This window comes from Pleurodeles waltl, chromosome 1_2 (genome assembly GCF_031143425.1).
Source record: "Pleurodeles waltl isolate 20211129_DDA chromosome 1_2, aPleWal1.hap1.20221129, whole genome shotgun sequence".
In the NCBI taxonomy this organism is placed as follows: Eukaryota; Metazoa; Chordata; class Amphibia; order Caudata; family Salamandridae; genus Pleurodeles; species Pleurodeles waltl.
The window spans coordinates 1,238,143,307-1,238,171,004 of record NC_090437.1 but is presented as its reverse complement, the minus strand read 5'-3'; the positions used below and the strand labels follow the sequence as shown (position 1 = coordinate 1,238,171,004).

The 27,698-nt window shown below is 43.3% G+C and overlaps 1 protein-coding gene across 1 annotated transcript in view; it reads right to left on the bottom strand.

The window, feature by feature from the left end:
* Nucleotides 1-27,698, bottom strand: part of LOC138250114 (histamine H2 receptor-like) — a 413,320-nt gene that overhangs the window by 320,169 nt on the left and 65,453 nt on the right. The window lies entirely within an intron of this gene.

Below are 27,698 nucleotides of genomic sequence, written 5' to 3'. Positions count from 1 at the left end.
GGTCGTCACAGTTTCCCCCTTCCCCCCAACACTCACCTATGCTGCTCCTTCCTTTCCACAGTTTCATTATATTGTGCCAGTGCCATCTACCTTTGCTTCTCAGGGTTAACCAGCTGGCTGTTACAGTTGTTGTGACCGATAGTGGATGTGTCCACTCAACTCCACTCCATAAGGGGATCTTTGCGATGATCTCACACAGGCTCATAGTCAGGACAAATAAGTCACTTGACTCAAGCTTTCCAACAGCACGCAGTCACGAGGGCCAGGTGTGGTCTCAATCCGCTTGCCACGTTGGGGGGGCTGGACAGGCTGCCCAGCAATTGCAGAAATGGCCAATCACTCCATGGCTTTACAATGATTGGTTATACTCTGTGGGCAGAGACTCCCACCCCTGTGGTGCCTCATGTGCACATACTGCACCAGAGGCCTGGATTAGGCCTAGCGACCGCGTCTCTGAGCCAATCCAGATGCTGCTCCCTTGCTCTTACACAGCATGAGAGGAGTGCCAGAATTGGGTTTGAGCAGGCAAACTCTCAGCCCATTAGGAGACCGGGGGTTGCGTCTTTCATCAGCCCCATCTCACTTATGTACAGGTGGAGAGAGAGAGGCCTCTAGTATGCGTGTCAGGCAGGATGGAGAAAGGCAGCTGTCCAACTTGACATGCACACTTTGTGGGCCTATGTTCCTGCGCTCGCTGCTGGTGTCTATCAAATTGAACCCCCCCTTTCAGAGGCCCGACAGAAACCTCCCGCAGATGAAGGCTGACTGCTACGGGAGCACCAAGGAGAATAAATGAAATATTATAATAACTAAATTCTAGGTTTATTTATACATGTAATGGGGGTAGCGGATTAAAATATGAGTTGGGCAACACCCCAACACCCTAAGGCAGGAGCCCCTTCTGGCTGTTAGGGGTTAATAGAATCTGTTCACAGTTGATGTATTTTTTTTTTTTAAGAAAGCTTTATTGAAGATACAGAAGAAGTGCAAAGAATACAAAAGAAAACATTATTAGCTCTATTCAAGCAGTAATCAAATATATATAAAGAAGAAATAATTACAAAATACAATTCAATAAATTCAGGTAAATAAAATACAATATATCTAAAAATAAATCAAGATATATACAAAACCAAAAAAGAACAAACCTTGGAATATATAACTAATAGCTATTTTTAAAAATATTTTTTAATAGGTCCTTATATAGCGGGATAGGAAAGAAAAGAGAGGGGAGGGAAACTAAAACTCCTGTGAAAGAGGGAAATAGGCATGGGAGAAGTGAGATTAGCCAACATATATGATAAAACAGATGAAAAGAAAAGAGAAAATACTAAATAGGGAAATATCAAGGGTTCATGGAGGTTTAGGAACTTCAACAGCTCTAATATTTATTGTATTATGGTTAGATAAATAGGAAGTCAAAGGAGCCCACAGCAGGTCTCATGGGATGGCAATCTGTACTGAATAAGCAATGTCCAATCTGTGATTATGGCAAATCAAGTTCCACCAAGTGAGAAACAATATATTACTAGAATTATTCCAACTGAAAGTGATAACTTGAAAAGCCACAGTCAAAAGAAGATCAACCAACATTCCCTTAGCTTTTTTTGTCTGACCAGATATCAGAAAAACTGCCTAGAAAAACATTAAGAATGGAAATAATTAGTAGTGATAGAAAACCGTTGAGACACTTTGTACGGGACCTGTTTGCAAAAGGTGAGAACCTTAGCACATAAGAGCATATGAAGGACATCTGCATGAGAGGCTTGATAACTCCAACAATTATTGTTAGGAAATAGTTTCATTTTAAAAAAGAGAACAGGGAGTTAAAAGCAACCTGTTTTAAAATAAATATATGGTCTGAGTGGGATTGGCAGAAGGAGAAGTATGATGGTGTTTGTGCCATATTTTATTTCATAAGGGTATGTCACAGGAAGACTGTAAATCTTGCTCCCAGTACTCCTCAATTTTAGACGTATTCCTGTCTGAGTCTACAGAACACAACTGCTTATATATAAAAGAAGACTTGACCTCAGTAGAGAAATCATGTGGGAAGTGGGAGTGCTAGGAGGTTGCGGAGTGACTGAGGAAGGATTTATGACTCGCTGTCAGAGAATTTCTCAGAGGGTGTCATATTTAGACAAATAATAGGGGGGTGAAATCAAGTTTGTAGTTCCTCAAAAGGGAGGAATTGATTGTCAAGAATGATCTGGGATAATGATATAAGATCATTAGATCATCAGGAACAGAGAGGCCATTTAAGAACCTTATGAGGAATAGTAATATTAGGATTATACCAAAAAGGAGTTAATAGCGACAATTGAGAAGGAGTATATGTCTGGGTAAAACATTTATTAATAATGTTGCTAGAATGTATTAATAGAGGGGAAGACATAGATCTAGGTTTCTGAGCCATAAGAGAGAACTGAAGAAAAGGAAAAGGAGAAATCAGCAAAAGTTCAAGAGATCTCCAAAGTGGATGGGATGTGGAAGGTGAATCACTTAATGAAGACCATATCTGTCCAAGATTGAAAGCAGAATGATGCTGAGTGAAATTATGGAAAGCGACTCCAACTGTTTTGGAGTTTTTATGTTTGGATAGTGAGATCCATCATTTGTTCGATAGGAATTTGCAAATTAGACCATCAGTGGATCTGAAAAAAGTAGTAGGTAATTGAAGAGTAGGCATTTGTAAGTAAAAAATGATAATAGGCAGGAACATCATTTTAATTAGATCCAATCTACCCCACCAGGAAAAGGTACAAAAGCGACCATTGGGCAGACTAGGAAGAGATCTTACATTTTAAAGTATCCATGTAAGCTTGTACAGCGTCTTTGATGGAGGGAGAGTATATAATTCCCATACATTTAATTTTACAAGCGTTCCAAAGAAAACCCTTATTCTTAAACACATCTTTAAGACAAAATTTATTAAGGAGCATTACTTCAGATTTATCAATGTTAAGACGATACCCAGAGACGGCAGAATATCTGGATAAAAAATGAAGAAATTTGGGATCGGAAGCATGAGGACTGGAAATATAAAGTAAAATATTGTCAGCATATGCAGTTAATTTAATGTTGAGATGATTAATAGTGTATCCGATGAAAGACTGTGATCTTCTAATAGATTCTAAAAATGGTTCCATAACAAAGATAAAAAGTAGTGGATGAGAGGGGGCAAACCAATCTTGTTCCTCTGGTAAGGGGAAAATATTGTGACTTTAAACCATTAGTGGAAACCGATGTGAAAGGTGAGGTGTAAAGAATCTTAACATAGCAAAGAAATTTTGGTCCGAACCCATGCCATTTAAGGGCTCTGAACATAAAATCCCAGTTACCCAATCAAATGCTTTTTCGGCATCCAAAGAAACTGCACGTAGGGGAGTTTTGCAACATTGTGAATAATATTTCAAAAGGTGCGGGAATTATCAGAAATGTTGACAAAGCTGGATTGCCAATACCAACAAGAGAAGGGATAAGATATTTGCCACAAAGTGCCAGAATCTTAGAAAATATTTTACAATCCATAATAATTAGGGATATTAGCCTAAAATGTTTGCATTCTGCCAAGTCCTTATCTTTTTTCGGAATTAAACAAATCATGGCTTCAGAAAAAAGAGCTGAACAAGGTATCAGAAATTGAAAAGTGCTGTATAAGGGTATGAAGCTTGGGAATCAGAAGATGAGTGAATTTGGAACAGAATTAAATAAAAAAATTAGTCAGTGGAGTTTGAAGTTTAGGAACAGTACTAATAATGAATGGGAGTAGGAAAGGAGCTTCAGTTAGAGGTTAGAGTAGAATTGAGCAAAATTAGGAGAATTTCCTGATCTTTAAATAATTGTTTTCCGGAAGCATCACAAATAACTTATATTTAAAATGTTTGTTTTTTAACCTTGAGATAGTTTGCTAACAATTTGCCCACCTTATTGGAACCACCATAAAAGTTTGCATCAATTGTTAGGAGCATTAAAAGCATTATTTATGGAATAATTATTAAAACTAAGCTTAGGTTGAATAAATTGGTTGAGGACATTTTTATTAGATGAGGAATAATACTCATGTTCTAATTTTTAAATATGTTGCAAGAGATTAGATGATTCCTTCGCAGCTGTTTTTTCTCTCCTGGGAAGCATAATTCATACTATAACTTTGTGCAGAGGCTTTGAAAGAATCCCAAACATGGTGGGCTTGACATCAGAAGTGGTATTAATGTGGAAAAATTCAGTAGTACAGTGTTGATCTTGCAACAACCAGTTGTTAAAACACCATCTACAGGAATGTGTGGATGAGTACGACAGCTCCAGATCTACGTCACAGACAGCTCAAGGTCTATTATCACTGGGGCGTGATCGGAAATCAGCATGGGGCCTAATTCTGCATGTATTAGTTGTTGTGTGAAATCCTTGTCAAGGAAAATATAATCTATTCCAGAAGAGGAATGATGAATGGGAGAAAAGAGAGAATATTCTAAAAGATCTGGGTTATAAAGACGCTAAGTATCAACCAGACCTCTATCTTAATTGTGCTTTTGCATATTATTTGGGAAATATTTGACAGTTGATTGTCTGTCTACAATTGGATCAAGCAACTGATTACAATCCCCTCCTAAAATCAGATTGACATTTCAGAGATGAAAGTTAGTAGAGAATGAATCCCGGAATTATGCATCCACACTGTTAGGTATATAGACATGAATAAAACATAGCATTTATTAAAGAAATGAGGACAATGATTAATAGTAACATCTAAGTGTAGATATCTACCATCTACATCAATTTTCTGTTGTAAAACATTAACCAATAGACGTTTATGAAATAATATAATCACACTATTTTTGTGAGAAATAGCTGGAGAACGGTAAACAGAACAAACTGAGGGGCATATTTATACTCCGTTTGCACCGAAATTGCGTCGTTTTTTTTTACGCTATTTCGACGCAAAACTAACTCCATATTTATACTTTGGCGTTAGACGCGTCTAGCGCCAAAGTCCATGGAGTTAGCGTCATTTTTTAGCGTGGACACCTACTTTGCGTTAATTATATGCAAAGTAGGCGTTCCCGTCTAAAAAATCGGCTCCGAGGCATGTGCGTCGGATTTATACTCCCGGGCAAAAATCACGCCCGGGAGTGGGCGGGTCAAAAAAAATGACGTACGGCCGCTTTTGCGCCGTTTTTTTTGCGCCTGCAAAAGGCAGGCGTTAAGGGACCTGTGGGCTCTGAAGGAGCCCAGAAGTGCCCTCCCATGCCCCCAGGGACACCCCCTGTCACCCTTGCCCACCCCAGGGGGACACCCAAGGCTGGAGGGACCCATCCCAGGGACATTTAGGTAAGTTCAGGTAAGTGTTTTTTTTGTAATTTTTTTGTGGCATAGGGGGGCCTGATTTGTGCCCCCCTACATGCCACTATGCCCAATGACCATGCCCAGGGGACAGAAGTCCCCTGGGCATTGCCATTGGGCAAGGGGGCATGACTCCTGTCTTTGCTAAGACAGGAGTAATTTCTATGGGGGTTGGGAGTGAAACAAAATGGCGCAAATCGGGTTGAGGCGAAAAAATTGCCTCAACCTGACTTGCCCCATTTCTTGACGCCCAAGCCCCATATCCCCCTACGCCGGCGCTGCCTGGTGTACGTCGTTTTTTTTAACGCACACCAGACGGCGCCGGCGGCTAACGCCGGCTAACGTCATTCAATAAATACGGCGCCCGCATGGCGCTTCAGAATGGCGTTAGCCGGCGCTAATTTTTTTGATGCAAAACTGCGTTGCCGCAGTTTTGCGTCAAAAAGTATAAATATGGGCCTGAACCTTTTTTGAGCATGTAAATGTCTTTTTCGAGAAGATGGGTCTTTTGCAGCAATGCTACACAACAAGAGGTTTTTGAAAGGTGTGCATTTTACAGGGATACGGAGACCTTTGACATTCCATGAAATAATTCTGAGTCTAGTCATAGTAAGAATTGTAAAACAAGGTACATGGCAAACGTCTCATGAGAAACAGAAATACAGAAAAAAGACACATGCAAACCAATATGCCAATATTATTCTTAAAAAAAAGGAAATAAGAAAAGTGATAGAAAATAGAAAAATAAAGAAAAGAATTAGGGAAATAAGGATACAATACAGTAAGAAAAAAACCAGAGAAGACACAAAATGAATATGTAAAAGGGAAAGAAGGCTATCCAAGAACCAAAAAACGGAAAGAAACAGGAAGGAAAGAGAAAAATGGCTAAGGAGATGGGTCTGGATAAGACCCGAAAGAACAGAAACCTGAAGAGTATGACTGAGGGTCCAAAGGACCCAAGCCATAAAGGAAAACTCTAAAGGAGATGATAAATTGAAGAGATAGCGCAGAGGAATGCCATGAGAGATGAACTAGCTGAAGTACCCTGTCCAGGAATACATAGACAAGATAAGTATAAAGGGGACAGGAGCAGAGAGCAACAATGAAAGACATATAAGACCAGTATAACAAACTATGTACTAGATGTACCCATAAGATGGGACACTTGGGAAGAACAGTGCAATTAAGGGAAACTAGACAACATCTGAACAGTGAACAAGTGGAAGACACCAACCTAGACAAAACTGGGAAGGAAAAAAGGGACACGACAATGGTAAAAAGGGAGAAGAGAACATCAAGATAATAGTGGAAGGTAAGAGACAATGGGGTTGAAAATATGACTTCAAGATCTGCCAGTGTCCATAGCTTCTCTTTTGTGACGCTGGAAGAAATCTTTAAGCTGAGTATGAGATTCGTAGGAGGAGGTCCTGTCCTTATAAGTGACCTTGAAGGTGCATGGGTGAAGAAGACCATATCTAGCACCTATGTGTTGTAAAGATGGGCTTAGACGTAGGAATTATTTGCAGCAAGCAGCAGTGACCAGTGAGACACCCTGGGAAAGAAAAATCCTGTGGCCAGACCAAATCATTTGTTTTTGTTGTTTAGAAGTAGAAAGGACTTGCATAAGGTCTGTGTATTGAAGAAATAGGGTGGTGATCCCTCTGGGCTTGGAATCAGAGCTGGCACTGGACATTTTTGGTCCAAGACAATGGGATTTTTTAATGTTAAGAGGAGAACTGTTAGTGCGATCCACTATCTTAGGAAAATTTGTGTGAAGAAAAGCAATCATGTCACCCCCTCCTGCCCCCTCTGGTATTCTGCAAAATCGAAGATTATTTAGCTGGTTATGATTTTTGAACTATTCAGTGTGTTGTTTGAGAACCTCAATTTCCTTGCCCATATTAGTTACTTTAGAAGCAACATCTTGAAATTCCACAGAGTGAAGTTGAAGGTCAGAGACCCTATCCTCGAGGGATGACCATCAAGATGTTGAAGCAAGGTGGTGGTATCTAACATAAAAGGTTTCAGCAGTTTGAGTTCATCCATCAAGTCCTCCACGGTGATTGAGAGGTTGATTTTGTAGGAAAAGTAGGATCCTTTTTGCTTCTGCCACCAGCATTCTCCTTGCAGTTGGCAGAAGAAGCGCTATTAAGAGAACCAGTTTTCATGAAGGAGTTGCCACCCTGTGACATCCGGAAGAGATGCTAAACAAGGGAAGGAAAAGGAAAAACAGTACTGAAAAATAGAAATAAAGAGTGTTCATGTAAAGAGCTTGATAGACTAATATCAAGAGTAACCAGACATATATATGAATGACACCTTTCACTCCAATAAGGGAAAATTACGCTCGCCACGTAGCAACTCCTGTTCACAGTCAAAGAGGCAAGTCTGGCATGTTGCGCTCAAACCCAGCTAGTTGTCAGGATAAGTAATACGTTATATGTTGAATCCAATAGAGGCAAGCAGATCCATTCAAATTGTGCACAAAATGGAAATGAAGAAAAGCCTTATAACAGCAAAGATGACTGTCATATTGGCCAAGCGATGTCTTATGAAGTGAAATTAAATTATTAATTAAAACAGATCTGAGGTCTGTGGCGTGTCTGTGGAGAAAATGAGGAGAGAGCAAACTGGGAGTGAAGAGGCGTAACATTACTGTCAGCATACTTTTGGGGGAAAAAAAGCTTCCACTTCACTTGGCCGCTGAGAGGGAAAAGAGAACAGACTACGAGATGATGGGCTCTCTAGGCCAGCAAATACACTCACTGCCCGAGTCCCCCTGCCTTCATAAGTCGTCGATTCCATGTAGATTGGCCAAAAGCAGCTCTGGACGGAGAACTAAAGAAAAGTTTGGATCGAAAAGTGGGAGCTCCGTTAATTGGCAGTCATCTTGTGCGTGCCCAACCGCGTGCCTCCAATTGATGTATTTCTACTAGAACTTGTTGGCTCCCCTTTTACTTTATCAGGGTGCATGTCAGTTATTGCCTGCTTTGTGGTTATTTGGTAGGGTTTATGTTGCCCTTGGCTCACTCAACCCCTCAATCCTTGCATTTATGATATCAGGTAATTGAGCCTTGACTGGGCCTGTCTTATTGTATGCTTAACAGGTTTGGCAGGTATTAGCTTTTATATCAGGAATTAAGTAATTTAATTCAGTTGCAAGGGTGCTCAACTTATCTATCACAGGGAAGCACAAGCACTGCATAGCATGGACTTCAGTCTCTTTCTGCACACGCTTTATTACTTTGTTTAGATAGTCAGTTTTGTGTCTATCTTAAAAATACTGCTAAAAGATCCAGCTGAACATCAATTCTTTTGACTGATAGTTCAGCCCATTAACTGTAGCTGTAAAACCTCTCAGAAATACTGCCCAAGTATCTTACTATTTCGATTTCAATGATTTTGCTACCATTTTTACTGACAGCTGCTCATTTTCTTTTGAACTAGGAACTGATAGGTGTCCATTAATCATATCTGTTAGTATCTCATTGTATTGATTAACCCTTTTCAAGTATGTATCATTGTTGCTGTGACTTCTAAAAATCCCTTCTTCAACAATTGCTTCCTGGTTTCTATTTATTTGTGTAACTTCCAAGTCCCAAAAGTGGTTGCAGACAAAGTTGAGGTATTTGTAAAAATCTGGGTTTGGTGGAGGTTTGAGGTTGTCCTGGAGCAAATATCACATACAGTGCAATTAAAAAAAGCAGGTATCATGGAGTTCTGCTCTTTATCTTGGTTCAACACCTCTAATGACTCCTCCACCTGGAAGTCACCCCCTTTTGGCATTATGGGGGTCATTCTGATCTTGGCGGGCGGCGGGAGCCACCCGCCAAGCGGGAACCGCCACAAGACCGTACCGCGGTCAAAAGACCGCGGCGGTCATTCTGAGTTTCCCGCTGGGCTGGCGGGCGACCGCCAGAAGGCCGCCCGTCCGCCCAGCAGGAAACCCCCTTCCACGGGGATGCCGGCTCCGAATGGAGCCGGCGGAGTGGAAAGGGTGCGACGGGTGCAGTTGCACCCGTCGCGATTTTCAGTGTCTGCTATGCAGACACTGAAAATCTTTGTGGGGCCCTGTTAGGGGGCCCCTGCAGTGCCCATGCCATTGGCATGGGCACTGCAGGGGCCCCCAGCGGCCCCACGACACCCGTTCCCGCCAGCCAGGTTCTGGCAGTCAAAACCGCCAGAACCAGGCTGGCGGGATGGGGGTCGGAATCCTCATGGCGGCGCTGCCTGCATGAAGAGGATTATTCAGGCCAGGGGAAAACCGGCGGGAAACCGCCGGTTTCCCTTTTCTGACCGCAGCTTTACAGCCGCGGTCAGAATTGGCCTGGATGCACCGCCAGCCTGTTGGCTGTGCATCCGCGGTCCCCGGCCCTGGCGGTCTATGACCGCCAGGGTCGGAATGACCGCCTATATGTAAGGAAGCTCCAGAATATTCTGTGGCTTCCTTTGAGGGCTCCCGAATGGTTTGTAGGTGAGTGATTCCTAAGAGAACTCCAACCTGTCCTAGTATGCTGTTTAATCTGGCAGTTCTATTAGTCAGGCCCTCATGATGGATTGTGAGAGGCTGTTTACTGGTAACACCATCCTCATCAATTCCAGTAAAAGCCAATTCTTCTGCAGTCAACTATTCCTGATTTTGTGGTGCTGAGGTTAAGGTGACCTGTTCATTAGGTAAGCGTGCCAATTTTAACCTAATGCTGTCATTTGGTAGACAGATTACGGATACTGCCTATCACATTTACCTTCTCCTCAGTGTGGTAGCAAACGTTGAATTGGTTTATTGGAGTCATTGTGGGTGGTAGCCCTGCAAGTTAATTTGTCTTTTGAGAAGGAATAGGGCCAGACTCAGTAAAAAAAAACTCACTGCACCCGGAGTGGGATTAATTAGGCTCTCTGTATATGTTGTTAAACCACCCTGCTCAGACAGCTGCGCTGTTTTAACATGTGTGATGTAACTGTTGGTCAAGTACACTTCAAACATCATATTGTGTATATTAAACGACTTATTTCCCAGTTCCTGGATAGTATAATCCTTGCGCTCCTTTTCTAAAATCTATACCGGGTGGCTGATGAAAATTGGGTTAAGTAATTGATCAGGTTGTATTATCCGCCCACAGACGTGCCCCCTAAATTCCTCTGGGGTTCTCTCTTTGTGGACCTAACGGTTTCAGTGTACCAGCTCAAATGTTTATTTGTCTTCTTTGGGTTGGTGTTTGTTAGGGGTACGAGGATTTTGGTGCTGGTGGAGATTTCTGTTTGTGTAGTCAGGGAAGATAGCAGGGTGGAACAGGAGGATGTTCAGCCATGCAACTTCGGTCACCTTCTTCCAGCTGCGGCTGGTAGTGTTTACCCTCGCAATCGGTGTGGTGGGTGCGGTTGACATATTGAAGTGTATGATTGTAGCATCTGTCCAAGTGAGAGAGAGATGTAGCTGACCTTCAATTTGTCGCTTGAGGCAAAGATTGGGTCCAGGGTGTGTCCTGCAATGTGCGTGGGTCCTTTCATTAGCTGAGTGAGTCTGATGTTTTGTAGGCTGTTTAGTAGGCCTGTGGAGTTGGAGTCGGTGGGGTTGTCAAGATGGAAGATGATGTCGCCTACGAGTAAGATGTCTGTGGAGTTTATGGCGAATGTGCTGATGAGGTCAGTGAGAAGTTAGCTGAATTTGACAGATCCCAGTGACCAGTTTTGCAATCTGCCTGGAGCTTGAAATGTAGGTGTTCTAAGAAAGAAGTTTCTGGATCGTTGGTGATGGTCCATTTGATGGTGTCTATGTGGATAATGGTAATGCCACCTCCTAGTTTTGCAGTTCACTCCTGATGCAGGATCTTGCATGCTTGTGGGAGAGCACTGGGGATGTTGGGGCAGACGAAGGATTGAGCAAGTTCTCAGTGAGGAAGACGAGGTCTGGTGGGGGAGTGAATAAGGTACCAGACCTCAGTTGTGTGCTTGTTGAGAGGTTGAGGCATTGTGTGGGTGGTGAAGTCACGAGTGGTGCTGTTTGAGTGGGTGTGGCTGACAGTGCAAGAGTGCGGCGGCAGGTGAAGCAGCAGTATAAGCATGTGAAAAGCCTGACCATGGAGTGTGGTGTGGTGAGACAGCAGCATCTTTGGTGGGGTCCGTGGTTGAGATGAAGGAGTTCAGCATTTCATTCATCATCTTGATGTCTTTGGATTTGCCGCCGTAAGTGCGCAGGGTATGGTGAGATGTGGGTCCCAGGATTACTGTGTCCCTGGAACCAGTCTATACCTGGCTGAAGAGCTGTAACTAGGGAGAAACCGGTCCTAGGTTGCTTGTGTTCTAGTTCAGGGAAGACCAGGCCTGGCAGTTTGGGCACGACTGTTCCAATGAAGAGTCGTGTCAAGACTGATTTCCATATCCAAACTGAGTGGCATAGTGGGCTTAAAATTACAGATCGGGATGTGACCTGACGATCGCGAGTGGCTGAGATGAATTCAAGCATTCTATCATCACCTTGTTGTTTTTGCATTTGCCAATCTAAGTGTGCCAGCTATGCTGAGACATGGGTTCCTGGCTCTCTATGCCACTGAAACCAAGCTATGCCTGCTGAAGAGCCCTAACTAGGGCAAAACCAATCATAGGTTGCTTGTATTCTGTTTCAAGGAGGACCAGGCCTAGCAGTTCAGGCTGGACTGTTCCCATGAGCAGCAGGTTCAAGACTGATTTGCATATGGCTGAGTCTAAACTGAGTTGGCACAGTGGGCTAAGAACGATGGATTGGGATGAGGCCCTAAGTGAGCAACAGTGGCTGAGATTAATTCAAGCAGTCCATCCACCATCTTGTTGTTTTTGCATTTACTGCCCTAAGTGCACCTGGTATGCTGAGACGTGGGTCCCGGGGTCACAGTGCCACTGGAACAAAGCTATGCCTGGCTAACGAGCCCTCACTAGGGCAAAGCCAGTCCTAGGTTTCTTGTGATGGCGTTAAAGGAGGACTAAAATTATTTGGTTTATATACTTAATTAAAGGGGCTTTCAGGTAGCTTGCTACAGCCATTGGTCTGTTGTTGGGCCATTAACATTTTGCTTCCAACCAGTATGGCATAGAGCATTGGATAATGGGTAGCCTACTTCAGATATTGGCTAGTTTCACTTTGAGGGACTGTAATTAGTCCTTTCACAAGGAGCACATCCGCTCTTCAGTATCAATGTTTTTGTTTTTACTTTATTGTTACTTTAGTGCTGCCTTTGTGTATAATGCCTGATGTAATAATAGGACACTTTCTACCAGATGTGAGTGGCGCAAACCTTGATCTCATATTTATGAGGCCATGCAATGCCACTTTACGTGGCTTTGCCTTGCCTCATAGATATGGACTAAGGCAAGGCAGCATAAATTGATGTGTTGCCTTACTCTGTGCAAGGGAGGTGTTCCATGGGCACTGCAGTGGGTTTTTCCATGCAACACCCATAGATTTTGATGCATCCCCAGCTTTATCATTCCCTGGATCTTTCTAATGCAATTCCAAGTTAGGGGATGCTTTGGTTCTCTAACTGCTGCTATTTCATAACATGCCAACTTGTGGGCATTCAAAATTGTTCTAAAGTTATCCTCAATGAAGTGCATTCATAACTGCGCTCCCGCACGCCTTTCTGGTATGTGTTTTAAATTGAGAACTACATTTATACTTGTAAGCCTATTAAGTCGGTATGTCCTGCTTGTGAGGCTTTCTAATTTGCTTTCAGTGCTCTTGTATATCTTTCTTATATAGACATTTATTATGCTATTTACAGAAGACGGAAGTTTATTCCATTTTCCTTATCTGTCTATCTATCTTTGCTACCCTATCTAGCTGTATCTACCAACCTACCTACCAACCTATCTATAGGCCATGCAGTCTATCTACAAGTCTATCTACCTGTCTCTATCTATCTATCTATCTATCTATCTATCTATCTATCTATCTATCTATCTATCTATCTATCTATCTATCTATCTATCTATCTATCTATCTATCTATCTATATATCTATCTATTCTATCTGTCTGCCTATCTATTCCTCCAGCCCTCTCTAGCTATGTGCCTTTCATACCTACTTGTCTGTCTCTTCAAATCTCTCTATCTGTCTATTCAACACTTTCTATTTGTAATAAAGATGTAAAAAAACATTGCAAAAATACATTAGCAAAGGCAAGAGCGTGGTAGGCAGCAACAGATCAATTTATATTTTTTTTAGGTCTGGATCAAGCCAAAACCTTTTGCTTTTACTAAAATTATGTGTACAACAGTTTCTTATAGAGTTTTCAGAGAGTTTTCATCAATTAGTCTGTGGTTAAGTCCTTTACATTTTTCTCCAACCACATGCATCACAAGGCAGTGGGTCAGCCCACTTCAGTCACTGGCTGATTTCACTGTGAGTTATGGCACACTGTCCTTTCACATGGAGCACATACATACACAAAGTAGTTCCTTTTAGTGCCTTGGACTACTATTGAAATGTGTGCATTAACTTCATGCATATTTGCACTCCATGTCCCCCAACCCCTCCCCCAGAACACACACACCCACCTATCAATGTATCACTTGCATTAGGGAAACATAAACATACTTACATCCCAGCTGTGTTCTTATCAGCCGTTCCACTGTATATTTTCCCAGACAGTTGGGCCAAATCAGGTAATGCTGTCTGAACCATTCACATGGGTCCCTGGCCCCAGTTGCCCCAGTTTTTTTTCAATTTTCCATTGGCAATCTTGTCCCCTACATACCTCCCTTTCCACAGGCTTGCAATGGTCCATGCCTACTTCCCAGCCCTGGTGCATTGGTGGAATCCCACTACCCTACTTCTGAGCAATGATCCTCTTTGCCAACATGCAGCCCAGATTTACTAGAAGCTTCTGGTACTGTGACATATTTGTTGCCACTAAAAGCCCAGTATCCCCAGTTTGTGTTGTAAATCCAAGGGCAACCCAATGTCTTCCTCCAGTGAACTCCGTCACTGTTTCACAATGTGTGTAGCAGTGCACCTTCCATCCTGCATCCCCTAAGACATATTGAACTCTCTGCCCTACCAATTTTGTGCAGTAAGGATCTCGTCTAATTTGTGAGGTGTAGGATTTTGAGCTGAAACAGAAGGGAGCTTGCCTTTACTGCCACCTCTGTGGGGAAGCTCAATGCCATCTGCCAGTCTTCATCCTGTACCCGCCCCCCAGGTCCTGTTTCCACCTCTCCTGAAGTTTTAGTAGGAGGGATTGTGTGTTCCATATTAGGTTCCATATGTCAATAAAATATGTTTGCTGTCCACATAGTCTCCCTTCCAGTGGGGAGTCCTCCTGGATCTCCTCCTCTAGTGACACGCAGTCCCCGAAGGCATGTCACAGCTGGCCATTACATAGCCATTGCAACTCTGCCATCTGGTATTCCTTCCTCAAATAGTCAAATAGTACCATCCCATTGGCGTCCCAGACATCTGCCAATGTGGAGAGTCCAATGCTATCCCATCCCGGAAGCTCGTCAGTGTGCCACTACCAACTGCAATCTGGTTCCGTCCCAAAGAGTCATTTTCAGGTTCAGTATAATGCCCCAGCCCATTTCCTTAGTCAGCCTTTTCCACAAATCCACTACTGTTGTAGTTGCATGGCCGAAATGTGTGCTTTTTAAGACCAATTTTTTTTTAACCTTAACCCAATGGGTGCCTAGTTTGACAAGAGCCCAGCTCCTTCCCCAAGAATAAAGTTTAGCAAAAACCATGAAAGAACAAAACAAGAATCGGCAAAAGGCTGACGGCTAACACCAGACCTATTGGATTTGCCAGTGCTTGTTTGAGTTAACATCTCTCAGCGTTCTATCTGAGTGTCCTTTAGTTAGGCACAGCACGTATGAGTACATCTGCAGTCGAGACTCTGCAAATGATAATCAAAAGTCTTACAATGGAAAGGTGTGCAGTCTGCAGAGATTCACCTAATTGACTGTCAGTTAAAAGGATAACGAGTAGGCAGCTGTTGGTGCAAGGTTCCAATTATTAGGTGCTGCTGTGATTTTTTTAACACCAGCCCAACTTAAATAACTTGTCTAGGGACATTTTATGTCTAGCTGTCAATGTGTCCACAACAAACACCTCCTTTTGTGTTTCCATCTGGTTAAATTAATTGTTCTTACCTTGACTGTTCCCTGCTCTCGCGCTCTGTATTCTCAGCTTGTTTCCTCCATAGCATCAAGTTTATGCCTCCAAATCACAATTCCCATCAAACATGCCCTTATCCCGATGCAATGCAACTCACATGTCCCTGTGAAGTATCCTTACCCAGCGGCAGCTCCTCCATTATGGCAGAGGAGCATCACCCCCCACCCCCACCGCCAGCAGCAGCAGCAGTGTTTAATATTGTTTCCTTGTAATGGGGCAGGCATTGGGGGTGACAATCACTTGAGTGGAGTACACAGACCATTCCCCTAGGGCGCATGAGTGTTTGGCTGGCGTCTCAGGCGGGCCAAACCCACATGCCAAGTGTGCTTTCTCCAGCCCGGCACTGTGTTCCTGGGCTGGAGAGAGCCTGCACAGGCTCCCGGTCTGCCTGGGAGCGCCCTGGCTGGGTGCTCCCATCCAATCCTAATGCTCCTTTGAGTAGCATCAGGATTGGCCGCAGGGCAGGCTGGGAGCCTGTGCCTGCAGCCTGGAGCAACGAGGGACAGAGGAACGGCAACGGAGGAGGTACGTTTTGTTTTTATTATTAAATGTCAATCAGCACCCACCCACCACAGGACACCGCACCCGCCCCACCCATTTAGAGGTCAGCGAGCCGCGACTACGCTTACCCCACAAGGAAGCAAATGAAGAGACCCATTTTATATGTCTGCAAGTCTGTCTTGACCTAGTTGTAGCACCTTCTTGGCATACTGCGCTCAGTTTCTTTATAGCTACATATGCACTCAATAAAAAAGAACATGGTCAGAATTCTTGCCCTACTTTTATTTAGTTTTTAGAATTGCCTCACATGTTGGTGCATTATAAGGTGACTTACGTCTCACTTGCATGCCCGGTTTTGCCCATTCCTCCCGGAGGCTAGTCCCATGTGTTCCATTAGCCATTGTGGTTTCAGGAAATTGTTTTGCATGCATCATAGTTCAGGAGTTAAGTTTCTATATAATATATGTTAATTCATTAAAAGTTATTTCCATTTGTGGACCCCTGTTGGTGGTAGAAACTAAGGGGCATATTTACAAAATAATGCAGCAGCCCAGTGCCGCAAGCCGTCTTGCAGCGTCGAGCTGCGCAATTAGGAAAGTGCAGGATGCATTGTATTTACAGCAATACAACACATCCCTGTACTTTCCTCAGTGCTGGTGCACAATTGGCAGCCTAGCGCCAACACTTGCACCATGGTGCAAGGGTGCCTGCATTGCAGGAGCTATTGTTCATGTGTAGGAAGGGACACTTTCCTGCACATAAACAATCATTAATGGTGTTTTCCTCCTCCTATGTGTGCTGAAAGAGTACACAACAAGGAGAAATAAAGATAGTTCTCCTTGTTGTGCCCCTTTTACTCCACCCCTGGTGTGGTGTAGGAAAAAGATGCATTCCCAGCCTTGTAAATATGGGAATGTGTCAGATTCCATGGGTGTTGCGTGGAAACACACACAGCAACAGCCATGGAATACCCCTATCACGCGCAGTAATGCATGAAAGGGGGCCCTGTTTACAATGCCATGAAAAGCCATGCAAGGTGGCTTTGTGTGGCTGGGTAAATTTGGACTGGCACACTGTGCCAGCAGAGCATCAAAAAAGTGATGCTCCAGCAGCGCACAGGACTTGTAAATATGCCCCTTGACGCTCCGACGGCGCACACAGCAGAACCATATCTATGTGGCTATGCAAAGTCACTTTGCATGGCTTTCCATGGCCTCATAGATATGGAGTAACACACGGCAGCTCAGGTCACTGAATTGCCTTACTGTGTGTCGGGGGAAGTTCCATGGTTCCATGGGCATTGTGGTTGGTTTTCCCACGTAACTCCCATGGGTTTTGAGGCATTCCCAGATTTACAAGGACTTGTAAACCTGGGAATGCGTCAACGTTTTATGCATCCCCAGAGGAGGTCTAACGAGGAGAAATATATTTCTCCTCGTTTTTCCTGTATGTGTGCTGCATTTTGCAGTACACATAGAAAGAAGAAAATATATCCATGGATTTGTTTCTGTGCAGGGAGGTGTCCCTTCGTGCACAAAAACAATTCTGCAGAAACACAAACACCCTTGTACCATGGTGCAATGGTGCCTGAGTGGGCGCTAGGTTGCCAAAACGGCGCTAGTGCAGGGAGAAAAGCAGGAATGCGCCGTATTTATTTACTAAATACTGTGCATTACTGCTCCACCCTTACAGTAACATGCACCTAAGTACATATGCACAGAGAGCACTTCATGGCTTGATATAGCTACGTGACTTAGATCTACGCCTGGCTGGCTGCTGGTAATGTCCTTGTTTTCCGCAGTGCCCTCCTTGTGACATTACAGCCATTCGTTGCTTGGAAGCAACTGCCAGCAAATAAACCGATGAAGAGCTCTGAGAATCTTAAAAGGATAAAAAGAGGTCATGCTGAGTTCGCACAATGGCAAAAAATTTAACATGTGTGAAAAACAGGAACATAATTCTGATGATGAAGCTTGCGGTTTAGTACTAGATTTTTTTTTTTTCATCTTCGACTCCACTCCTCTCCTTCCTTTATCTGTAAGGACTAAAGGAGACATAAATAACTTACAGAAGGGCCGGTCCTACACACGGCAGTGTCTTCCCTTCCTAATTTGCTGCCGGGTTTGTAGGGACAGCACACGAAGGCGCAAATGAGACGGACAGGGCCCCACTAGCATGGTGTTCCCATGCATTTCTATGAGTCTGGTGGCGAGCATACGGATGGTGACACTTTGGCCCAAGAGGATGGACAGGTGCTTTTACATGTACCATGGGGACCCTTTCTATTTCTCTTTAATTTGTCGCCCATTATTTACTCAGTTTTCACTTTCCTTATTTATTTTTTATTTTCTCCCTATTTTATGTCACCTCATTTGGGCCTTGTGGCCTGAAGATATATATATATACACATATTAATATATGTGTGTGTGTGTTTTGAATTGAAAGTAATGAAACACTTTGTAGGTCTGACCTGTGTTTGGGAAATAGCAAGTACCCAAATGTGAAGAAAGTGTTCCACTCCAGTTTCTGTTTAGTTTATAATAAAGGCAAAATGACTGACGAGAGGTCCAGTATTTTAACAGTCGAATGCTAGTGTACAGATTTTGGGATCATATTTTGAGGGGCATTGCTTCTCATACCCAGGTTTTTGTCTGTGGTGCAGTTAGTAAAGGTGCTTGTATCTGTTTGCTCCTGGAAGTGATGGTAGTCTCCAATTAAATGTGTTGCAGCACTGCTGAGAAGCGCATACACTCTTCCACTAAATGCATTGCAGAAGCTCTGAGAAGTGCTGGCACTTTCCCATCAAATGTATTGTAGCACTGCTGAGAAGTGCATGCACTTTTCCATTAAATGTATGGCAGCACTGCTGAGAAGTGCATGCACTCTTCCATTAAATGTATTGCAGCAGCTGTGAAAAGTGCCAGCACTCTCCCATTAAATGTATTGCAACAGTGCTGAGAAGTGCAGTTACTCTCCCATTAAATGTATTATAGCAGCGCTGAGAAGGTCAGGTACTCTCCCATGAAATGTATTATAGCAGCACTGAGAAGTGCAGGTTCTCTCCTTTTAAATGTATTGTAGCAGTGCTGATAAGTGTATGTACACTCCCATTAAATGTATTGCAACAGTGCTGAGAAGTACATGTACACTCCCATTAAATGTATTGCAGCAATGTTGAGAAGTGCAGGTACTCTCCCATTAAATGTATTATAGCAACACTGAGAAGTTCAGGTACTCTCCCATTAAATGTATTGCAGCAGTGCTGAGAATTGCAGGTACTTTCCCATTAAATGTATTTTAGCAGTACATAATGTACTATTATAGAGCCCACCATAAACTGCATTGTGCAGCTCTGAATTATTATATTTTTTTTTAAAAAGAGGGAAAACAACGACAAAGAAAATAAACACATTTAGAAACTGTCCTATGCAGGAAAATTACAGAATTTTATAAGGAGAGAATTTCTCCAAGCCTAGATTTTGATCACTCTATATAAATAAATACTATTACAATAGTCTCAAATGCCACATCATCCTCCCACCCAAGCAGATGTCAGCTGAATCACAGTTCTGAAACACAAACACACAATACAGTAATATGGAAAGCGCATTAGAACGAGGAAACACAAAGCAAAAGGAAACCTTGCTCAGACTGGGCAGCACCCATCCATTTTATTATCCTGGTATGGGCCCTCATTTCAACCTTGGCGAAGACCGCCAGTGTTGGCGGTCTTCCGCCAACCATATTATGACTGCTGGCGACCCTCCGCCCTTTTTAGGATGGAGAGCCGCCAGCAGCCATACTGGCAGTCGGCGTTGTAGTGGAGGCTGCTCCACCTTCACCGCTACGTCTTCAGAACAACGCCCACCAAATTACGTCTCAGTATTCGACGTGGTGGTGTTCTGGTGACGGGGTGCTGGTGGCAGAGCATCCCCCATGGATCCCGTTCCCTTCCAAAGGATCACCGAAACAGGTAAGGTGATCATCCGTTAGGGAGGGGGGTGAGGGGTGTTGTGTGGTGTGTGCGTGCATGGGGGTGTGCGTGTGAGTGTGTAGAGGGGTGTGTGACTGCGTGTATGCATGCGGGACGTGTAATGTGTGTAGGGTAAATGTTATGTGTATGTATGTGTGCATGTATGTGCGCGTGTATGAGTGTGAGTGGTGTGAGCGTGCGTTAAGGGGGGTGTAAGGGGTATGTTTGGGGGTATATGGGAGTCAGGGGGCGAGGGTGGGGGGGCTCCTACTACCTTTGGGGGATGGTAGGGGGGTCGTGGGTGATGGGGGTGGACTCAGGGGAGGGGGAAGGCGGAGACCTCAATCAGTGTCAGGGAACTAATTCCCTGGCACTGATAGTGCGTACTGCCATGGATTTCGTGGTGGTTCAAAACCCCACGAAATCCATGGCGGTATGCGTGGTCCTGATACCGCCGGCGGACTAGTGATGGCCGCCGGGTTGGAGACTGTTGTCTCCAGCCTGGCGGTCGTTACTGCCGTAGAGGACGGTGCAGTACATTGGCGGTTTGGCATATGCCAAACCGCCACTGTCAGACTGGGTCGGTAATGACCGCTGGCCTGTTTGCGGTATTACCGCCATCATTGTACTGTCCCCCAGGGTCGTAATGAGGGCCATAATCTTGAGCCTCATGTATTTCATTCTCTGGTTGCATATTTGGCTCACATCTTCCAACTAATCACTAAACCGAACTCACAGGGTTAATATGGCGCATAGATGCAGATTCCCAAATTTTAAGAAGTTCACTAAGGTAGTTCTAATTTAGTTCATCTGCAGAGCTTTCCGTATTCACAATGGTATATACGTGGAGTACAGCTGGGCATGAGAAAATGTCTTTGTATGAGTGTCATTGTACTAATTTCAAAGATACTAATTTTCTCCAACGGAGAATCTTTTTTTCTCGTGAAAAGAAAAAAAAACGTTTTTCCCCTATACTTGGTTTGGTTTTTCCTTACCTATTCTCTATAACTGTGCATGTCCTTGACAGAGCTAAACCTCGGACAATTACGACGGTATAAATGGATTGGAAAAAAGGTTTGTGAATATTCACAGGAGGCTACGTACAAAGTTTCAGGGCACTGCCATCCTGGAATGCCCACTCCCTGTACGTGGGTGTTGATAAACGGATGTGTCTCTCTGTGTGTATATCTTATTACGAGTATAAATTGACGCTTTTGTAAATTACATCAATGTTCTTGCAATAAATAAAATAAGAATTGCATTATAAACTTGCACAATTCCACAATACACATTTAAATCCATTTTTCCAATTGATAGGTTTCCTCTCATTCTGGAACTAGGGATTTCCCCAAAGCCAACATATAGTACTCCGTTTTTGTTTCTAGTCTAGTGCCTTCATTTTGTTAAGGCATTATTTTTTAACAACCAGAGGCAATCCATTGCCCCTCACAATCTAGAGCTAAACGTCGAAAAGTCTTGCAGTATCTGTAAAAGACAAGATGTATTATACATTATAAAATATGGGTTAATGAAACCATCAACAATATAATATAAAATGCGAGGATTTTAAAGTGTCCCCAAAAAAAACTTCAAAAGGTTATCCAGTCAAGAGCAGTCCTTTTTATGTTTCGGTTACAGACATCTTAAGCTGTATGAAGAGATCTCATGTCACCACACCACACAGACCATACTACACAACACACAACATACACAAACATGTAGAAAAGGGGATTTTGAACAGGGCCTTCCATTGGCTAAAGTGGTTCAGCTGCCTTTAGGTACTGGCTGACAGAGTAGTCCATCATTGCTGATATCAGCCAATGGAATTTCATGGATGTGGACTACTTAAAAAAGTAGTCCACACACATTCTCACTTATGCCTTAATTTATGGGAAGCCGTTCATGTCAAAATTACAGCTCCCCATATTGGACACCTCCTTAAATGCATAGCGTGCTGCAAAATTAATATGACACACACCAGAATGAATGTACTATGTGTCAAAATAAATAAGATACCTGGCAGAGTGAATCTGAATAGAACCAAAACAAATATGAAACCTGGCAGAATGAATATGCTACTTAGTGATTAATATGAATAACACACACACCAAATTGAATAAGAAATATACTGAAATATATATAAATCATACTGAAATTAATATGGCCCCCACTGTAAGTAAAGCAATCACTGAAACGAATACAATAGTCACCAAAAAGAATGGGACATTTCATGAAATGATTGACTTATGCCAAGAGAAATATGACATACATTGAAATTAATATGGCAGATTGAAAATAATATAAAGTATTGAAATGAATATTTTATATTCTGAAAAGAAAACAATGCACATTGAACCTAATACAATGTACATTGAATTGAACATTAAACATGTTGCAATGAATTTGAATTGTGTTGAAATTAATATTACTGAGATGGCAATGAATATGAGACACACAGAAATGATGAATAGGAGATGATTGAAAATTAATATGGCTTGTGTTGAAATTAATGCAACCCCATTGAATTGAAGTTGACATGTCTTCAAATGAGTATGACCACAGCTGAAATTCACATGAGATTTGTTAAAATGAATATGGCACGCCTTGAAATTAATATGACACATATTCAAACTAATATGGTACATATTCAAATTAACATGAGATATGTTAAAATTGATAAGTTGCATCTTAAAATGAATATGACAAGTGTTAATATGAATATGACATCCATTGAAATAAACTTAACATTGATTGAAAAGAATATAACACATGTTAAAATTAATATGACCTACGTTGAAATGAATATGACCTACATTGAAATGAATTTGACATGTTTTAAAATTAATAAGAGTAACGTTAAAATGATCATGACATTTATCACAATGAATATGGCTTGCATTGAAAGTGATATGATATACACCAACATGATTACAATATATGTTGCAATGGATGTGATTCATGGTAATATTAGGATGTGTTAATATGAATGAAGCATCCATTGAAAGAAATATGACACATGCTAAGATGAATATGACATGCATTGTAACAAATGTGAGCTCCACCTAAATGAATTCAACATGTCTTAAACTGAATATGACCAATGCTGAAATTCAAATGAAACTTGTCAAAATGAATAAGTTGTGCTTTGAAATTGATATGATACACAGCAAAATAAATACTGTATATATTGAAATTAATATGACCTATTTTGAAAAGGTTATGACCTGTGTTAAAAGTATTATGACAGGTGTTAAGGTGAATATGACATCCATTGAAATGAATGACATTCATAGAAAGGAATATGACACATGTTAAGATGAATATGAGCCACTTTGAAATGAATATGACACCTGATGAAATTAATATGGCCCACATCAAAAGTTATATGACATTCTGTAACATGAATATCACACTTTTTGAAATGAAAATGAAACTGTGAGATAAATGTAACATGCTTTGAAATGAATTAGGCAAATATTGAAATGAACACAAGCCATGTTTAAATCAATATGACTGCTGTTTAAATGAATATGGCTTTCTCTGAACTTATGTGTATTTGCTTTAAAATTAAAATTACATATTTAAATTAATGTTACATATTCTCAAAGGGTTGCATTACGAGTTTGACGGTTTGTGTGACCGCCATCTGCTTGGCAGTCAGACCACAGTATTACGATGCTGGCAGCCCCATAGGGAAAGACTGCCGCAGTCTCGCCAGCACCACCAGACGGTGGCGAGGCAGGAAAAAAAGGCCAACGGAGCTGGTGTTTCGGATGGAAACATTATGATGTTGCCTACTGCCAAAGTGACCGTGGCAGTTCAACCACCACATCCCAGCAGTTGGAAACGGAAAGCATAAAGGAAGCAACTCACCTGCAGGCAGTGTTACATGACCTGCGCCGCAATGGAGCCCATCACACACACGTCCTGCCGCAGGTGCTACTCATCGATGGACCCACACAGCACCCACATTGCAACACAATGTAAGGTCAATGGGATACACAATAGGTTGTGAAACGAATATCCAAAGCTCACAATGCAAACAATACCTGCATAATAGTGATGGCGAAATCAGGAGCATTCATGGACACATTTCACTTTGCACATGCCCCTAAAACAGCATTTGCATAGGAACTGACCCTTCATGTATCTCAGGGACAAACAATATTTAAGCCAAGTAATATGCCTAGCTACCAAATGTGTAAGTGCAAGTCAAGAAAGCACATACAACGGCAACAGCATGGTCAAGACATCTAGATGATGGAGCTGTAAGATACACACTTCAAAGTGGACACATGGTCAGTCAAATCCAAAGGAAGCTACCACAATTTAACACCCTCCATGTGTGGACAAACAAAACTCTAGCTCCCGCACATGAGACGAAAGTACAATCTATATCAGGGGACAAATCTACACCATACATGCTGACATTGGCCAACACAAGATGAAATACTTACCCTAGCAAGCATAACACAATGCAATGAGACCCCAATTGGATCAACACCCACATATTGATACAGTGAACATCTGCCCTTGTCTTGGGTGACCAACACTTCCCACAAAGTCAGATATTAAGAAACAACAGCAAATGTGGTGGATGTGTCTGTGGGTGTTGTGGTGGTGTCTGAGGGTATGGTGACTGAGGTGTTTGGGGCTGTGGGTTGTGAGCTGTTGTAGGAGGCTGGCCTGGCTTGTAGTGGGCACCTTAGGTACCTTCACCTTTTACCAGGTCCAGTTATCCCTTATTAGTGAAATGTAGTAGTGTTCTAGCAGCGTAGGCTGATAGAAGTAGCTGTAGCAGAGCAGCTTAGGCTGAACTAGGAGAAATGCAAAGCTCCTGCAATACCACTTATAGTTACACAGTACTTATACACAATAAAAGACAATACTCAGTGTTACCAAAAATAAAGGTACTTTATTTTAGTGACACAAGACCAAAATTATCTTAGAGGCAAGACTCCTTCTGGAGGTAAGTATTATACACAATATATACACTAGACACCAAAATCAGGTAAGTAAATAGTCATAGGATAGTGCAAACAATAGAAAATACCATAGAATGCAATAGGAAGAATTAGGCCTTGGGGCAACACAAACCATATACTAAGAAAGTGGAATGCGAATCACAAATTCCACCCTAGGCAAGTGTAGTGTGTAGAGGAGCACTGGGAGTGTAAGAAAACCACAAAGGTTGGTAAAATACCCAGAGGGGGCTCCCAACACTGGAGGGAACCCACAGATGACCAGGCAGCACCCACAGAGGTCCAAGGACACGGGGACAAAAAAGGTGCAAATTCCGGTTGCTGCAGCACTACAAAGGAAGGTCCCACGCCGCCAGAGAACAACTCAGTGAGTTGAGCGTCACAGGATAGAGTGCTGGGGACCTGGGTCAGGCTGTGCATGAAGGATTGTTGCAAATAGTGCACAGAGGCCTCAGGAGGTGAAGGTGACGTGGTGCACAGGGGTACTGTCGCAAACGGGAAAGGCAAGCTCTTACCTCCTCCAAATTTGGACAGCTGGACCTTAGGACGGTCTGTGTCAAAGGGGTCCACCACCTGTGTTCCAAGGAGCATGCTCGTCATCAGGAGAGGAGTCCCAGAGAACCTGTTGTCATCTTAGAAGGTGCCTGCTGGAGCAGGGAAGTGACAGGGTGGTGCAGGGTAAAGACATAGAGTCCCCAGAGTGGTGCACACCATGGAAACTGTTGCAGTTGCTGGCTGGAGCTGAAGTTGTAGAGTCGCAGTAGCCTTTCTGGATACTTTGTTGCAGTTACAGTGGTTCCTGGAGCAGTCTGCGGTTGATCCGAGGTCAGAGGATGTAGCAGGAGTTGCAGAGGATTCCTGGTGGAAACTTGCAAGCCAAATCTGAAGAGGAACCCACAGGAGAGACCCTAAGTAGCCCTGAGAGGGGGATTGGCTACCTACCTAGGTATGTACCTATCAGGAGGGGTCTCTGACATCACCTGTTGGCACTGGCCACTCAGAGATCTCCAGAGTGTCCCCACACCTTGGAAAACAAGATGGCTAACGCAAGGGACACAATGCAGGAGCTCTGGGCACCACCCCTGGAGTGGTGATTGACAGGGGAGTGGTCACTCCTCCTCCCATTGTCCAGTTTCGTGCCAGAGCAGGGACAGGGGATCCCTGAACCGGTGTAGACTGGCTTATGCAAGGAGGGCACCATCTGCGCCCTGTAAAGCATTACCAGAGGTTCTTGAAGGCTACCCCTCCCAAGCCTGTAACACCTATTTCCAAAGGAAGAGGGTGTAACACCCTCCTCCCTAAGGAAATGCTCTGTTCTGCCTTCCTGGGACTGGGCTTCTCAGACCCCAAGATGGGCAGAACCCTGTCTGTGAGGTGGCAGTAGGTGCAGCTGCAGTGCAAGCCTCAGAGAGTTGGTTTGGCAGTACTGGGGGTCCATGGTGGAGCCCACAGGATGCCTGGGATTGGCCCCCCAATACCAGATTTGGAATGAGGGGACAATTCCATGATCATACACACCTTACATGGCCATATTCGGAGTTGCCATTGTGAAGCTACATATAGGTATTGACCTATGTGTAGTGCACATGTGTAGTGGTGGCCCCGCTCTCACGAAGTTTGGGGATTTGGCCTGGGAATGTGTGGGGGCACCTTTGCTAGTGCAAGGGTGCCCTCACACTTAGTAACTTTGCACCTAGCCTTCAGTAAATGAAGGTTAGACGTATCGGTGACTTCACTTAAGTGCAGTGAAAATGGCTGTGAAATAGTGTGTGCACTATTTCATTCAGGCTGCAATGGCAGTCCTGTGAAATGGTTTGTCTGAGCTCCTTATGGGTGGCAAAAGAAATGCTGCTGCCCATAAGGATCTCCTGGAACCCCAATGCCCTGGGGACCTAGGTACCATATACCAGGGACTTATAAGGGGGGGGGTCCAGTGTGCCAATTGGAATTGGCGTATGAAGTCACTAAACTATAGTGACTAATTTGGAAGCAGAGAGAGCATAAGCATTGAATTTCTGGTTAGCAGAACTTCAGTGACATAGTTAAGCACTACTGACAATACACACAGTAGGCCACAAACTATGGGCACTGGGGTCCTGGCTAGCAGGATCCCAGTGAGACAGTAAAAACACACTGACATACACTCACAAACAAGCCAAAAGTGGGGGTAACCATGCTGCAAAGAGGCTACATTCTCACAGGTGTTGTATGGGTGTATGGTGGGTGTGATGGATGTGTCACTGGGTGTTGTGGTTGTGTCTGTGGGAATGGTGGATGTGGTGTGTGGGTCAGTGGGAGTGTCTGTTGAAATGGTGGCTGTGGGTGAATGTTGAGTGCCTGCATGCCGGTGTGCCTGGTAGGGTAGACTTTGTGTCGCTGTGTGCTGTTTGTGTGTGTTGAGGTTGGTGTATGTGGATGTGTCTGTGTGCTTAGGACAAGTAGGGGAATAGGGAATTCGGATAGGGAAGAGAGAGGATGTGGGTGGGAGGATTGGGGATAGATTGCTGTCATCACTGAGGAGGCCAGAGCCTGAAAAGATTTCTGTAGGCCAGACACCATCGAAATCATGAACACTATCCACTCCGGCTCTCCATATGACCCCTGCACTCACCACATCCTCAACAAAGCAAGCTCCGTCATCCCACCCCAACCACGAAAGATCATCAACAGCTCCTTCGAGTCTGCCACCTTCCCGGAGAGCTGGAAACATGCTGAGATCAACGCCCTCCTCAAAAAATCCAAGGCAGACCGAAAA